Here is a 13,811-nt window from a genome sequence, read left to right as displayed (position 1 = left end):
TTTTTCTTCTTCTTTTGGTGGGACAACCCTTTACTGATCATCGGATTATCTGGTGAGATTATGCTTTCTCTTTCCTTTTTGGACAACGTGAATTACTTAGTGTATCTGAGCCTTTGTCAGTTATCTGAAACTCTGAAGATCTGCACAGGGGGATATCTGGTTGGCTTCAATTGTGCAACAGCTCTGCCTGAGACTTCACTCCATCATCTCCGTGTTCTTGCCATCTTGTCATCTTTGATGTAAGCAACCAAAACTGTATGACAAAACGGTGCCTCTGATCCTAGCTCAAAAAAACCTTTGGAACTCTGAAGACCTGCAAGTGCTGCACGGGTATTGAATACCTTGTTCTTCAACATTGCTCCAAGTTATTCCCATCTTAGGATGAATATAGTGCTGACCAGATAATTTTCTATGAATGGAAACAGAACTATATATTACTTATAATTTTCCATGCATTCTAGAAAAACGCTACTGTTTGGTAGACATAAGATTGCGTAAAAACACTGATACTCATCACTTTCCATGCATTCCAGAAAAATGCTCCTGTTTGGTAGGCATTAGATTTTGTAAATTAGTACTCCCTCCATTCCAAATTTTTAGATACATACTTTTTGTTATGCACTTAAATATATATTATATATCTAGACTAGATATATAGTAAAAACAATTTATATCTAGAAAAACCAAAGTGTCTTATAATTTGATGAAACGGAGGAACATCGCCAACGAAAAAACAAAACATTTGGCCAATCTGCTTGTCGTAAGATACAAGAAGCAAAGATGCAGAGATCGATGGCATACAGTCGACTCAACCGAGAGAACTTCACGTCTCTGTTCCCACAAGTCCATTCAACTGAAACGACCAAGCATGCTCAGAACAAACGGTAACAGGCCAATCACGAACTTCACATCTTCCATACCACAGAAACGTTACCTTACACAAAAGGTGATGACATAGCGTACTAAACTACAGATGCAGTTCGATGAACCACAATGCTGTCAACAGCATGACCGAAAATTTCATCCATGTTTATGCACTGACTGACGCCTACCACCACCCAAATAATTCCTCCGCCTAATAGACTAGTAATAGATGACACTACCCAGCATCAAAGCTTCGAATCCCTGATGAACTTCCCAGATGCAAAAAACTAGTTTTAACCAACACGAATAAGATAACCAGTGAAGACGTGACGCCATTTATGCCCCCTGACAGCCAAAAGACAATTCCCCTATTCACGCTCCACCTGAATGGTCACATGGCTGATGTTGTACTCCGTCTTGATGTACCCGATTACCTTGTCAAGGATCTGATCAGCATCGGCTTCCCTGGCGATTGTCACATGGCAAGCCAGGAGCACCTTCCCCACTGTGATGGCCCAGATATGCAGCTCATGGACGGCAACCACGCCTTCCATCTCGCAAAGCCCCCTCTCCAGCCTGGTGGCGTCGATCTCGCGGGGTGTGCTCTCCATCAGGACTTCAAGGATGTTGCGCAACATCCTGATTGTAGTGAACAGCACAATCACCGAGAAGATGAGGGTGCAGATGAGATCAATGATCTTCCACTCAGGCTTGTACCAGATGATAGCCCCACCGATCATGACCCCAATGCTTTGGATGGAGTCCCCAAGCACATGAACATAAGCACTGTGTACATTTATATTGCGTCGAGGCTTCTTAGCAGCTTTGGCAGCAGATTGGGTACCCTCACAGTCAGCCTCATGCTTAATCAGTGGCTCCTCAACATCATGATGTTGTCCAGTGCCTGAGTGGTGGTGGTGATGTGTTGTAACAGTAATAGAACTTCCATGTCCGTGCTCATGGTGATGAACATGGCCCTGTTCTTATTCTTCATGGTGGGAATGGTCATCATCTGAATCACCATGATCATGGTCATGTGAATGTCCATGGCTGTGTCCATGGCCGTGCCCGTGGTCATGGCCTAGCAATACAGCCATGATAATGTTGACAAACAATCCAAACGCCGACACAGCAAACATGAGGGAGCCCTGCACGTCGCCACTCTCATTAATGAGCCTTACAATAGCCTCATATACGAGGATGCCAGCAAGTAGCCATATGAGCTGAATGGAGACCAAGGCACCAAGAATCTCAATCCGAAAGAACCCATAAGACTGCTGCGGTGTTGCTTCCCATCCAGCAGCCCAGAGAGAGAATAATGATATGGCAAATGCTGCCACATCAGAAAGAAGATGTGCTGCATCAGTTAAGATGGCAAGACTGTTTGCTTTGATGCCCCCAACCACTTCCACCGTCATGAATATGATGCAAAGGATCACTGCAATTATAAGCTTCCTCATGGACGCGGATCTCTCCTTGGCATCTTTCGAGGAGTTACTGGAATCAGAGAAATCACAGGCAGCACCTTTGCAGAATTTGTTCCCTGCTGCTCCAGAAGCTGATGCTGAGATGTCCATTTTCACTTCAGCAATCTGAGAATGTGATGGATTATGGCTTTCCATCTGAAAATAAGATAAAAATCAATACACAACTACAAAAATGATGGTAGATGCACAGCTGAAATGCCATATAGTATAAGGAAACTTGTTAGATGCATTTCAATTCCTGCTACAGCTAGTGTGGAAATGAAGAGGCGAGCAATCTATGTGTCGCTCAAGGAGCAAAATTATAAGAAGAGTAGCAATGCCATTGTGTGAGTAAAAATTTCAAAAAAAGTAAAACCAAACCAAACCAAGTAAAACCTCAAAAACAGATCCATATACCATCACTAGATAGACACGCGCAGGATCAAGACGGGCTGAGAGTATCTGTCATCCCGAAAGCACACAAAGAAAAAGTAGATTCCTCAAGCATCTGTTATCCCGAAAGCACAAGAAAAAAAAGTAGATTCCTCAAGCTCGGTATGGGGAAAAAGAAGATGCGGTACCGAATCAAGATCGAGCGTCGACGGTGATTCTCCAACCAGCCCAACTCAACTCGGCCTAAACCAAGGATAGTGGACTGCCGTCTGGAACCAACCGCGCGGCCAGGTGGTACTTGTAGACGGACGGGCGCCACGGCCACGGGTGGAGAGAATCAGAGGAGCATCATTGCCTGGTGGGGCACCGAGACACCTCCACGGGCACAGTCAGCAGGAGGCCGTGGCATTTGACGCGACGCTTAGGACTACCCAGGTCCGGTCAGCCGACCCGACCCCTACCCTACCGACGGAACCCATCAACCACGCCGCTCGCTCACGGACGAGCGGGGTAGGACTGGCTAGCGAGGACGGCGGCCACTACCTAGAGACCAGAGAGAGCAGAGCGCAATGGAATCGCGGTCCCCGGCGAATAAACACGGCGCGGAAACGGACAAGGCGATGCCATGGCTGGCTTTGGCTTTGGTAATTGGGTAGGAAGAAAGCGACCGTGGGGGCCAAATTAAGCGCGCCTACGGCCTACTACTACGGTTACGGGCACGTCGTAGTTGTCGGATCGGAGGAACGAAAGATTCGTTTTTGATCCGTCGCGGCCAGCCCACCGGCCGGCGATCGCATTCGAGCCACCCCGTTCAACGGCCTCATCATAAATCCATCCACGCAAGCAAGATTGATTCGGAAACGAATTCCCCGGAACAGACAGCGATTGTCCGCGCGCGCGCATCAGATCGGAGGCGCCGCTCCCGGTCGGCCGCCTCCGTCCGACTCGTCCCGGCCGACCGAACGCGGAGTCAGAGAAGAAGGAAGGAGGAACGGGGCCGGTGTGCGTACCTCGTGACTGCGACCTCGCCCGCCCTGCCGGCCGCCGAGAGGGGCAGGGGAGAGGAAGGGAGCAGCGGATGCGCGGTGGCGTCTGGTGGAGGCGGCGGCGGCGGCGGCGGCCCGGGTGGAGAGAGGGAGGGAGAGAGAGGCGCCTGGTTGGCTCACGGGCACGGCGTCGAAGGCCGCGCGGCGCGGCACGGGGGTGGGGGGCACGGGGCAGAGAGAGGGAGGGGGTGAGGGGGGCTGTCGCAAGGCGGCGGTTATGTCTGATCTGAATCTGATGCCGTGGCGCGTCGTGGCGATGCGAGAGACGAGAAGGGACCAGGGAGACGAGACGAAGCAGGAGGAGGGGTAGTCTTGTAATTTCGTTGGCCGGTCGGTCCGGGAGCAAGAAGGCAGAGAGGGGCGGGGGCGGCTGTTCGGATCAAAGCTGTCTGCGAGTGTTTGCGTGTATCACGTCTCGATTATTTTTTTCCTTCTCTCCTCTCTTATACTGCTACTACTCCCTACAATTATAGCATCTTAAGTTCGATCAACTATAGATAAATAGATATCAATATTTATGATAGTAAATAAATATCATTAAATTTAATACGAAATATGTTTTTATAATAAATTATTTAGGAGCCGTAAATGTCAATAGTATCTACGAGAAATTGAAAAAAAACGTCTGACGGATCAGTTTTTTTTTAAGCGGGCATGCAATGCAATTGCAAGCATGCCGATTGTTCAGATATGTAAAATAATAAAATGGCCACCACGGACAACGCTGCTCTGGTGTCCGGACAGTTAGACCTTTGTTGGCATGTGGTTGGTTTCTCTCCACCGGCTCGCGGGCTTTTGTTAGGAAAATTTGTTCACCTTTTTTTTAAAAAAAACCGTACTATCAGACATGTACTATCTCTTTCATGATACAACAAGTGCACATCTTGATTCTCGAGCAGTGAAACATTTAAAAACATATTTGTATTTACTATGCGCAATAAGTATGGTTGGATTGATGTACGATGAAATATATCTTCATAATAAACTTATTTGAAAATACAAATACTGACACTACTTTCTATATAATTGGTTAAATCTGAAAATGTTGGACTTGTCAAGAAATGAAATGTAGGTTTACTTAGTGACCAAGGAAGGAGTAGGTTAGAGAATGGCTTCTAAAAGTATAGCTAAGCCCCCAAAAAAAACTATTGTTAACCAAAAGTTGAAACTATCAGAACATGGTTTTCTTCTCTTGCTTCATTGTTTATTTATACGAAGGAACGCATACTACCCTGTTAAGTGTTAAGAGAGGCTATATTTGAAACGTCGCTCATTCATTTTCATTAATAATCAAAGAAAAGAGACAGAAACGCCATGCACTAGCGCGTCCAAGGTGACAGCTGAAGAGCAAATGCGCCCGGAACAGGGAACCAAAAACTACTCCGGCAAGCGTCTGTACGGATGCCATCGCCCATCGCCCAGCTCGAAAGGCAATGCAATGCGTTAGCGTTACACAAGTGATGAGTGGAACGCTCAGGGGGTGTTTAATTCCTCAATTTTGCCAAAAGTTTAGGTGCTTTAGCTTATCTTTTTACAAAATGGATCTAAACATCCTACACCCAAAACATCAAAAGTGGGCCTTCAAAAGTTTTGGCATCTGGGACCCAAGAGGCCCAAAGCTTGTAAAAATCGCTTTGGGGGGAGAGCCGGACGCCCACTACCCCTGCACCCACCCACCCCGTCGCTCGGCATTCCGCCCGCCGCTCACCGCTGCTCGGAGGAAGAAGGGCGCGCCGCCGTGGCCGGGGAAGGAGCTGCCGAGCGCGCGGGCCTGGCCACACCGTCGCCAGGGCCGTCGAGCGCATTGGCTTGGCCGCCTGGATCCGCTTCCTCAGGATGTTAACGGCGGGTATAGTGGAGGAGAGGCGCCGACGTTGGCCCTGATGCAACACCCACGAGGGAGGCTGCTATCGGGGGTGGGGAGGGAGCCACCGTGCTGGGGCGGGTCGCGCGGCCACCATTCCACATGGGGGAAGGCCACGCCGTCGTCGAGGTGTCGTGCGCTCACCAGGAAGGGCCCGCTGGTCAGGGAGAGGGCGTGTGCACGGCCGCCGAGGAGGCGTTGTTCGCATGGTCGGGCACCTTCCTCGCAAGGCCGCGCCGCCATCTGGGATGGGAAGCCGTGCGCAGGGAAGGTGCCACCGCCGCCAGAACTCGTTAGGGAGCCGGGAGGGGGCGCAGACATCACGACAGGGGCGCCACACCGAGGACACCGCGCTGGTGGCGCTGAGGAGGGCGCCGCCGCGGGATGGACAGGGGGCCGCTACCCCCATTCGCCTTGGAATGTTGGGTCGACCTGGATCTGAAATGAGGGAGATGAGAGAAATGAGACAGAAAACTGGAAAGATGGATTAAATGAGGGCAAATTAGTCTTCTATTCATATGGTGCTAAAGTTTTACTATGGATCTAAACACCTAAGCCTAAAGTCAGAATGCCAAAACTTTAGCACCAAAAGATTTGACATGGCCTGTGGCATCTAAACACCCCCTCAGTCACCTTGATAAGTGATGAAACGTACGTACTCTCTCCGTATAGCTTTTAGATGTCGTTTAATACATGATTGTGCATACCAAGGGGTGATTAATTAGGGTGAAGTTTTCCCTGTTTGTCTTTATTAAATAGGGCTACGGGTGTATCATGGACATGAAAAGAATTCGCCTCAATTGGTTGTTGCAGCCTCTATCGAGGCAGCCTGAGACTGGAGTCTCAGGTTCGAGTCCTTGCAAGCGCTTTTTTTTTTGCTGCGTTCCCAATTTTTTATTAGGTGGAAGCAGCGTGTGCGGCAGCGGCGATGAAGCGGCGCGGTTGAGGAAGAAAGTGAGGCGAGCGTCGGAGGCTGCGCTATTAGTACTCACGCATGCAAGCGAACGAGTACTTGGTGGGAAAGCGAGCATGCAAGGCACTGCTAGTACTTGAACGGTGATTAAATGAGCACTTGAACGAGCGGCGTGGCGTGCGAATCAGCAGGGGCATTGCAGTCCAAAACAACGCATGCAAACCAGCGACGACTTCCTTTGCCCAACTAACGGATTTGCGCAGGACGACATCTAAAAGCTATACGGAGGGAGTATGTTTGTTTTGGCAAAAGTACTGGTGTTTTCTTTTTTTTAACCGGCAAAAGTTGTGTTGGTGGGCTAGACGTTCACGTTCACACAAGATGTCATTCTCATTCTCGAATCAAATCCCCTTGATCCTTGTGTCCCTCGCCGCGCGATACTAGAGCGTCGCTTCCATCGGCTCGGCAGTGAAAGGCTATGGGACGGACGGACGACCCTGTTACAAGAGGTTGTTTGCCTCGTGAAAGCATGGACGTACTTGTAAAATAAAAAAGGTGCATGTACAGTGAATGTTTTTAGTCATAATCACTATTTTTTTAAATAAAAAAACTTTGAGGAGGTGCATTTGCACCCTCTAAGTAGCGAGGAACTTCAGCCATGATTTTTAGTCTTGACATATATAAATTCCTTTTATGTATTGCTCCCTCCATCTTAAAATAAGTGTGCATCTCGCTCTTTAAAGAGCCAAGTTCTTTTTTATAAATTTGACAACAGATATAAAAACAGTATTAGCAATTTGTTTAATCTCTAAATAAGTTCATTATAAAAAAAGTATATATTTCGTGATCTATCTAATGGTATTCATTGTGCATCATACACGTAGTAATATATATCTAGTTAATTTATTTTTCTCTAAAAAACAATTCCTTAAAATGAGATATGCCGTCATTTTGGTATGACGACTGTATCGGAGTATACTTTACGGCAAATTAAAACTCTATACTGGCCAGTACACACCTACCATAGTTACCACCACCGTACCTAACTTCCAAAAAGTTCCTTTGGAAGTATGTTATTTATTATACGACAACCATGATGTAAATAAATATCTTGTTCAGATTCAAAAAAATATATATATATATCTTGTTCTTACTGCATTGGCAAAAAAAAAAAAAAAAAATCTTAAGTTTTTTTCTCCTTTCAGATGGAGACGTTAAGCGTTTCCACTCTGCCATCAAGGTGTCCAAAAGTTGGTACCGAAATTTCGCGCACTAACTAATAACAGAAATACGCACTGCTATTATAGTAGTTGTATCATTTAGGGCTCCTTTGGATAGAGGGGTGAAAAAAGCACGTGTATGTAGACCCCCAAAGAGAATTTCTTCCATGCACATGCCACCCTCTCCCCGCCAGGTAACAGTAGCCCCATCGGGGAGGAATTCCGTGACACCGTTTGGAATACGTAGGGATAGAAATCCCGGCCAACGAAAATACATTCAAACAGTCAGAAAAAAATCACATATCATAAATACTAAAATCACAGATCTCGACGATATACATAAAGATATACATAATTAAAGATATACATAACCAGCAAAGACACAAGCACAATCTATCCACACATAAATCCTTGCAATCAACTCTTACAACAATCATCAGTGGTATGACTCAACGATAGCCGAAACTTGCATGATTTGGCCTGTAAAAACATGAGGAGAGACATGATGTTTTCTCAAGCTGAAACTTAGCACCACAAATAAATTTAGTACTGATACGTAATTCATTTGCATAGACTTTCAAGATTATGGAAGTAAAGACAGACATGTCCAGTTCAAGCAAGGAATAAACATAAAAGCGGCATCGTGGAATGCGGCAAATTGGAAATTTCTTAGTGACTGATACGTTCAGTAGCTTTGACACTTCATGAGATGCCTCTTCAAATGTCCTGGACACTCAAACCTGCATCAACGAACATTGTCATTATCATAGATGTAAATATAGAAGATCTCTGTTTTTACTGAGGTAATTAGTTAAATGAAATTTTTATCAAGCGTCATGAAGTTATACAATAGAAGCACCAGAAGATCTTCCAGTGAAATAAAAAAATTGATATAAGAGGGATGCAAATTGCTTGGATCAGCAACACACAGATCGGGCAAGCACAAAAGGCCTCAATTACATTAAGGAATACAGAGGTCTAGAATCTCTATAACCACCTACACTGAATTTCAAAATTTTGATTAAAGGAAATACAGCAGCCAAGGCAGATTGCCAGGATATGTCACACATAGATCATGCTAGTGACATGCCAGGGCTAACCCAAAAAAGAATGGAGGATACCAAAATAGTATGGTTCAGTTAATTTAAGTGTCAAGACATAGGAAGTCTCAATATACATATCTTGTGTGCACAGCTATAGCTCTATCTCTCTTGATGTCAAGGACTGCTATTTTCTTTCCTATAAAGCTTATAACGGCTGCTGTTATTTGTTACAATAAAACACAGCAAAAGAGTCACCTTAAAGAAAAATGGCAAAGGACCCAGTTTACACAGTTTATATGCAGAACAAAAATAGTTCCAAGAAGACTTGGGGTACCCTACTAAAATAATCCATTAGTAAACTTACCTTTGGAGCAATCTCACCCTTGATCCACAATAGGCGAACTCTTGGGTTTGTGAAGTTAATAAAAAATTCTCTGTTCACCTCACACTTCATGACGCTTGTTGCTTGCGCCTTCTCTTCATCTGAGAGCTCTTTCATGGATTCCAGAAGATCCATACACTTCTTGATAGAATAGTCACCTTTACTTGTTTCATCTAGTGATTCCACAAAAGTTTTGCTTTGCTTTATCTTGTGGTCCAAATAGCCTTGTAGAACTCCAGCAATGCTTCTCTTTTTCCCACTTCATGATCCCTTTTTAAATGCTTTATGATACTTCTCCATCCTTCAGGTGACCAACCATTTTGGCCCTTAAACCTTTCATGATTGTGTTCTTGAAGTGCATTAAGAAGTCCTTTCTCATAATTAAAGCTCCATGATGCTCTTGAGCTTTGTCCTTTAGTCATAGCTAGAGTTTACAAAAATAACATTCAAACACAATTGTAATAGTTTGGCGACATATAACATAACTCACATAGATAGGAAGTCATAAACATAGATGTCTTATACAATAGCACATTGGCATGTTCAACATTTATTACATAACACACTACAAAATAATCTTTATGCTCTATGACTTGACTGCTACTTCCTAAGCACGACTTTGATTGTAGCGTTCCCATATTTGCATGGCAATCTGATCTCTCAGGACGTTTGCAGCATGGTCTTGTAAATTCAGCGACTGCACATCATTTTGATGATTATCATCTCCTTGTGGTAGATCAACATGATTAGATTCTTGTATATAAGTAGGTTGGTGATCTAGCCAATTCTCGTCACCATTTAGACATCTAATTATGTTATGAAATACAGCGGCTGCTGTTGGAATTTTTATTTGAGATTCTATGGGATGATGTGTTCCCACTTTCAGAATTTGAAACCTTTTCTTAAGAACCCCAATAGCCCTCTCAATATGGTTTTTAAGAAGTGCATGACGATGATTGAAAAGCTCTTTGTGATCAGCATATTCTCTTCTTCGAGATGAGCGCCGCCGAAACTCAGCAATGTGATATCTAACTCCTCGATAAGGCGCCAGGAATTATGGTGCATTTGCATACCCACCATCCACAAGATAAAACTTTCCCTCAGGAACTTGGAAACCCTTGGAAATAGCTAATCGAAGAACTCCAGCATCTGGAGCAGACCCTTTCCACCCACAAGAGATAAATGTGAAGTTTAGGTTGAAGTCACATGCTACCATAACATTCTGAGATAGTGTGCCTTTCCTATTCCTATATGGGGGGGGGCTTTCTCTTCTGCAATTGTGATAGGCACATGTGTGCCGTCGATAGCACCAATACAATTCTGTAAAAAAATGAAACTTAAAAACAGAGCAAAATGTTGGAGAGACAGTAAGGTCTAGTGTTATGCCTTACCCGAAAAAGGGCCAAAATCTAGGATCCGTAGCAATCTTGGGGTGAGTTTGGTTGGAAGTAGGAAGCTTCACAAATCTATAGGTGAGAGTGGAAATGATATTGAAAAGTGCCCTTATGTGTCTATGGACAGTTTCACCACTATGCTTAAATGCTTTCTTCAGTCTATCATTGCTAGCATTGTGTGAAATCATATACATAAACATCCCTAGCTGCTCCTCAACGGTAACACCTCGTGTGTCACGCAATAGACCCTCACGCCTATGATAGTTACATGTCTCCTTAAATATTCGTGTCTCCATACGAAGCTCAGATTTACACCAATTCTCGTGCCCCTCCAGAATTTCCTTCACCTTCTTAGCACCAGTATACTCGGAGGTATGCTCTGGCCTCTTCTCTTCATTCAGACATTCAAGTATTGCAGGAACAATGACAAGAAACAATTTATCATCATCTTCGTCTTTCATCTGTATGAATTTCCTAATTTTCTCCTTCCTAGAGCCCATTATCTAAAAGTTGCAAATAGAAACAAGCTGAGATATTATCCTACTTGTGTATTTATAATAAAGTACGTGTTAGTACTTTATTTTTCTCTCTGAACCGAACAAGATCACAGGTAGCAGTACTAATTCTGTAAGCATGGGCGAACTAATAACAGAGGCATGTCCATATATTCATAGTGTGACCCTTATATTTGACATTAGCATCAGCTCTATATCAGCTACAATTATCAAGTGACAAGCTTTCTAGTCTAAGGGTCCGTTTGGTTAGGCTTTTGGTTTTGGCTTTTGGCCCAAAAAGCCAAAAGCCTAATCAAAGGGGCTGCTTTTGGAGGCTGTTTTTTTACAAGCAGTTGCTTTTTCGTAGTATATTTTTGAAAGCTGGTTTGACCCTGTTTTTGGCTTTTGGCTTTCTGCTTTTCGAAATTGGTGGAATAAAAAGCGCTTTCATAGTTGTTTCAAGAGAGATAAAGATAGAAGGTATATTTTATACTCGTTTAACCAAACAGCTTTTAGCTTTTCTATAGCTCACAGCCCACAGCAGCTTTTCCACAGCTCACAACCCACAACAGCTTTTTCCCACAGCCACAGCTCAACCAAACACACCCTAATAAAAAACATGTCGTGCACAACTATCAAGTGACAAGCTTTCCAGGATGCTATTGAATTTTTTTACTCAATTATGTTACCTCCATCTAAATAGACTCATATGGAAGAATACTGAAAAGTAGAAAGTGCCTTGTATACATAATTACTGAAACCGGAAGTTTTTTAACCAAGATGCATTCACATTCCTATTTCTAGAAAAGGTGCAGCTTTAAAATGAATAATGGTATTTTAAAATGTGCTACAGCTACAGCTACAGCTATTACTGACTAAATTGATCTAGCCCAGCGGCAAATTCTCAGGTGATATTTTAAAATGAATAACGGTATTTGCCATTACAGCTACTATATTACAACTAATATTTGGCTTCTACCATTACAATCGATTTCCCAAATTGATTATCTTGGAAATAGTTTTCTGAAGGAATATAATGTTCTGAATAGCCATTTTGTGTCAGAGAGCTACCATACTATGCCAGAAAAAAAACTTTTTTAAAGAAAATCTAAAGCAAGAAAAATATTTTCTTGTGATCACAAGAAACAATATTAATTTCTCTACCCGAAAAATAAGGTACGTGACTAGCACTTTATTTTTCTCTCTGAACCGAAAACTAGAACTAGATCACAGGTAGCAGTACTAATTTTGCAGGCACGGGTGAACTAATAACAGAGTTATGTCCACATCATGAGCAGATTAAAGTCAGTGATATAAACACTGCATGCACAGTAAAGAACACATTTGCATGCACATACACACATGCACAGGAAACAATAGCTTGTTTTCTTTCATAGCAACAAAGGACATTAGGCACGCTTGAGAACTAAACGGACACTAAACTAAACAGAGATGGTTAAACACAAATGGAACGAGAAGAGAGATGGATTGTACCACAAACAGAGATTACATATGCAACTTGTCTTTGTAGCCTTGTAGGTTTAGGTTAACAGGCTATTGTAGATGAAGAAATATGTGACACTAGGAGGAACCAAATCCAAATTAAGTAGGAGGAACCAAATATGCATACAGTGCAGCACCATGGATTGGAGGCTACCTAGGTAGACATTGCAGTTTGCAGAACAAACAACAAATACTGCAAAATTAAAGAATCTGAATCCACATAAAAAATATTCACACATACAGATATAGGAGCACTAAATTAAGAATGCACAAGTGATCTGCCATTGACCCAAACATGCTCCAGTGGAAAGAAATCGACAGGATTGACAATAAAAAAGCACTGGTTGCCATCAGACCATCACACAATTCATGAACACCCAGCAGATCTAAAAGAAACGTATAAGAAGAGGAGGAGGTAGCGTCCAACCTGTGGCTAGGAGTCCACGAACGGGAAGGCTGATCGGGGATGTAGAGGGTGCAGGCAGCAACTCGACGAGGGTGGAGCTAGTGGATTGGGGACGGAGCAGCGACGGGCGGCGCTCAAACCCTAGGCTCCATAGCGGCGCTCTGCGAGGAAGACGAAAAGAACAGATGGCCTGTGAACGGAGGGAGCAAAGATGCGGAGGAGCACGAGTAGGAGAGGGGTAGAGCTCGAACCCTAGCTGCCATGGCTTACCTTGCGAGTCGGAGAGGAGGCGACGCCGCGCGCGAGAGAGAACGCGATGGGAAGGAGAAACACGAGGTCACATGTGTTTATTCCCTCCCCCGTGGATCAACGGGTAAGGACCGAAAAGCCACGCGTATTTTTTCGCCCCACACTGTATCCAAACGGGTACCGGGGCTATAAAGGGATGTAGAATCACTGGTGTTTCTCCGCCCGCGGATTGGACGGGGATACCGGCGGGGGTCGCTGCACCCAAACGAGCCCTTAAGGAAATAAAAAAGCACGCATCTTTACTCTTTAGGCTTGAGGATTAAACACATATATACAAAAGTACAAAACGTTCACTTGAGCACGATGGCTGAAAAGGATATGATGTCCATCACCCGTCGTCACTCTCGGCTCTGGAGCTCTGAATTGGACAGTTTAATTTCCTGCTGGTTATTATACATTTCTTTACTGACCTGACCTGAAAGTAATTCGAAATGAGGGTTTTCATTGCACCTGTGCCTACCAATTCTAGGTGTACTCGCTAAATTCTTCTCAAAAAGACAAACGAATATATTGC

The 13,811-nt window shown here is 44.1% G+C and overlaps 1 long non-coding RNA gene and 1 pseudogene across 1 annotated transcript; both read right to left on the bottom strand.

The window, feature by feature from the left end:
* Nucleotides 1–885: 885 nt before the first annotated feature.
* LOC136516463 (metal tolerance protein 1-like) lies at nucleotides 886–4,106 on the bottom strand (annotated as a pseudogene).
* A 5,397-nt stretch (nucleotides 4,107–9,503) lies between these two features.
* Nucleotides 9,504–13,391, bottom strand: LOC136518943 (uncharacterized). The gene is made up of 3 exons (XR_010774656.1): nucleotides 13,259–13,391; nucleotides 13,010–13,149; nucleotides 9,504–9,615 (listed from the first exon to the last, which is right to left on the bottom strand). It is a non-coding gene; the product is annotated as an uncharacterized lncRNA (long non-coding RNA).
* Between the last annotated feature and the right edge of the window lie 420 nt (nucleotides 13,392–13,811).

Source organism: Miscanthus floridulus, chromosome 17 (genome assembly GCF_019320115.1).
Source record: "Miscanthus floridulus cultivar M001 chromosome 17, ASM1932011v1, whole genome shotgun sequence".
Lineage (NCBI taxonomy): Eukaryota > Viridiplantae > Streptophyta > Magnoliopsida > Poales > Poaceae > Miscanthus > Miscanthus floridulus.
The sequence above is the reverse complement of the archived record's forward strand: the minus strand, read 5'-3'. Positions and strand labels throughout refer to the sequence as shown.